Source organism: Elephas maximus, chromosome 9 (assembly GCF_024166365.1).
Source record: "Elephas maximus indicus isolate mEleMax1 chromosome 9, mEleMax1 primary haplotype, whole genome shotgun sequence".
NCBI classification, from domain to species: domain Eukaryota; kingdom Metazoa; phylum Chordata; class Mammalia; order Proboscidea; family Elephantidae; genus Elephas; species Elephas maximus.
In genome coordinates, this window is record NC_064827.1 from 72577614 (window position 1) to 72581134 (window position 3521).

The following is a 3521-nucleotide window of genomic DNA, read 5'->3' on the forward strand; positions in this document are numbered from 1 at the left end:
TTCCTGTTCTAAAATTGAAATAGGATTCTAATAAACTGCCTGGAATATTTGCAGCCTGGGTAGCTGGACTTTGAAAGGTCCCTTGAGACAGGTTTTGTAAAGTATGCTTCTGTACCCAGGAGTGGTTTGTAGGAAGCTTTTCCTAACTAGTGGGGTCAGTCTGATTGTGGGGGTCTCTGAGGAGGCATGAGATATAGGACAAAGAGGTAGCATGTGAAAGCCACCTTTATTATTGATAGGTATGAGATTGGAGGATGTAGCTTAGGGTGAAAGTGACAACGGCCAAAATTAGAAAATTAGGCGGCCTCACCCACAGTCATAGAGAAGCAGAGAATCCCTGCTTCCTGCAGGTAGCTCATTTTCAAGAGGAAAGAGGTGAGGGCTGAGCCAAGTAGGTCAAGTTTGTTCTTCCCAAATTTACTAGTCAGATAAGGCACAGAGTTTGCCAAGAATGGAGACAGTGATAGAGCGAGACAAAAAAAAAAAAAAAAAAGCAAGGATATTACAATAACTAGATTCTCTCCACGTAGGAGGAAAAAAATCAAAAAAAGGAAAGAAATATTTTCACCAAACAGTGCTTAACCTTTCTGCTTTTAGATGTTCACTTACAAAAAATTCTACCACATGCCTAAGTTTTCATCTTTTGTCACAGGATCAATATATTCCTAGGATAATTGAGGATGTGAACATCTATTTATTGTGAAAAGCCAACTCTCACCCACTGGGATGTGGTCTGGTCCTCCGGCCCAATAAAATTATAACAAAATGTCTAACACTGGTACATTTTTTAGTCTGCCTTATGGGGACTTCTATATGATCATTTTGCTGCAAAGTATTATTATTGTCAGTTTTGAAAATGAGGAATCTGAAGCTGTTTAATATTTAATAATTTCTCTGAATTGGAAATGAAATATATCATCTAGTTGAACTCCTGCCCAGTATATGAACTATCTTTATAAAATCATTCTCTGGTGATAGTGGACTTCACCTTCCAATAACTCCAGCTTGAGTTTCCTCCTTATACTCTTCCAGAAACTACCTTCCTAGTTCTTGCATATACTGGGTCTAGTTGTGTATTCTAAAGTCACTCAGAATAAATCTCATTACAGAGAATGGATTGCTGTCCTTGGAAAACAGACAGACAGAAGGATGGCAATGGTGTTGGAGTTATAGATACCTCTAGGGTGAATGACACCAAAAAGATGCCCAGGAAGAGTGATGGACCAAGGACTGTTGGAAGGACAAAGAGAAGGAAACTACTGTAGAGACACACAGATATCTGGGTCACTTGAAGTGCTGGACCTGACCTGCTAAGCCAACTAGTTGATGAGGACCAACTATTTATGGTATTTTATTATTATTGTACTTTAGATGAAACTTTACAGAACAAACTAGCTTCTTATTAAACAAGTAACATACATATTGTTTTGTTACATTGGTTACCAACCCCACGACAAGTCGACACTTTCCATTCTCAACCTTGGGTTCCCTATTACCAGGTTTCCTGTCCCCTTCTGCCTTCTAGTCCCTGCCCCTGGGCTGGTGTGCCCCTTTACTTGTTTTGTTTTACGGGACAGTCTAATCTTTGGCTGAAGGGTGAACCTCAGGAGTGACTTCATTACTAAGCTAAAAGGGTGTCCGGGGGCCATACTCTCAGGGTTTCTATGAGGACCAACAATTGATCATATACTGGGTGTAGGATCCAGGGTGCTGTGCTGGGGGAGATGCTAAAAAAGGAGGAGACATCGTCTATGCTCTGCCTGGTGGGCAAGAAACTGTCCCTGATGCTAAGGAGATCCTAATCTTATGGGGAAGACAATGCTTACATACAACACATACACACACTCCCACCTTAAATAATTTAAGATATTAATTATAATTATCACCTATAAGTTGAATAACTGATTATAACTGTTTCCTGAAATGTGTAAGTTACTGGGAATTCGGAGTATTATTGAACAAGTAGAAATTTGGTCAATAAAAATTAATGAAAACTGTTAGTTTTCAGCTACACTTGGAAGGAATAAGTGGGAAGAGAAAAGGGGTAGGGGAGGGATGAGGGATGGGTACAAAGACCCTGGGTTAATCAGGAGGCTCTAATAAGGTGGCCTTGATTGGCTGATACGAATATCTAAGACTGGGCATAATACTATAGTCTTGTCATATCTATTCCATTCCCTATGAATCGCTCAAATTAGGTATGCTAACCTCAAGTAGCTTGGTGTATACACCAGAAATCATCAGAGACAAGGGCCCACAGAAGAGTCATTCCTGGACAAGCCTACAGAAGTGCCTCCTAGGACTTCTTCTTGCCCATCAGCTTCTCCAGGCCTCGCTTCATGTCTTTGTTTCTCAGGCTGTAGATGAAAGGGTTTAGCATGGAGGACAAAACTGTGTAGATGACTGTTGCCACCCGATCCTTGACAGTGTAGCTGGACAGGGGTCGGAAATAAACATAAATGATGCTTCCATAAAAGAGGGTCACCATGGTGAGATGGGAGCCACAGGTGGAGAAGGCTTTCTGCTTCCCAGCAACTGAGGGGATCTTAAGAACAGCAATGAGAATTCGTAGGTAAGAGATGATGACGCAAATAAAGGGTGTCACCAAGGTTATCAATCCTTCTGTGTTAATTACAATTTCATTGACAAATGTGGAGGAGCAGGACAATTTCAATAGAGGGTTGATGTCACAGAGGAAGTGGTGGATAACATTGGAATCACAGAAGATGAGACGATTTATCAGAAGAACTAGCAAGAGAGAATGGAGGTGAGAGATGGAGCAGGAGAAGGCCAGCAGCAGGACACAGCGGCGGTGGCTCATGGTGGTGACCTAGTGGAAGGGGTCACAGATGGCAACATAGCGGTCAATGGCCATGGCTGCCAGGAGGTAGCTTTCTGTGTTGGCAAAAGCCAAGAAGAAATACATTTGGATCATACACTCAGCATAGGAGATGGTCTTCTTCTTTGATAGAAAGTTTACCAGCATTTTGGGAATGATGGTTGTTGTATAGCAAACATCAGTGAAGGATAGGGTGCTGAGGAAAAAATACATGGGTGTCTGCAGCCGAGTGTCTGAGTGGATGACCAGAATGATGAGCAAGTTCCCCACCACAGTGATGAGGTACATGGTGAGGAAGAGGACAAAAAGTGGCTTCTGCTCCTCTGGCCGGGAGGATAGTCCCAGGAGGATGAATTCAGTGACACTGTTGGTTTGATTGACCCTTTCCATGATCCTGTGTACACTAATAAATGTAGAAAACCCCAGAATTTTCAAATCAACCAATTTCAATTTATATCTCTCCGTTTTCTCCTAGGAATTCTACAAATGGTCCATGATTCTGTCTTTCCTTACACAGTCCACAAAAATGAGTTGAATGATAAGTCGAATAACAAATAAGTTTAACCTGAGTTAAAAGTGGGACCATCAGAAAGTGGATTTACCTTCAGAAAGAATCCTTGATGGACCTCAGAGATACATATCTCTCTAGTTCCCCGTCAATACTTATTTAGATATGTCAATT

At 41.5% G+C, this 3521-nt stretch overlaps 1 pseudogene; it reads right to left on the bottom strand.

The window, feature by feature from the left end:
* Nucleotides 1–2296: 2296 nt before the first annotated feature.
* Nucleotides 2297–3229, bottom strand: LOC126082443 (olfactory receptor 1L3-like; annotated as a pseudogene).
* Nucleotides 3230–3521: the final 292 nt, after the last annotated feature.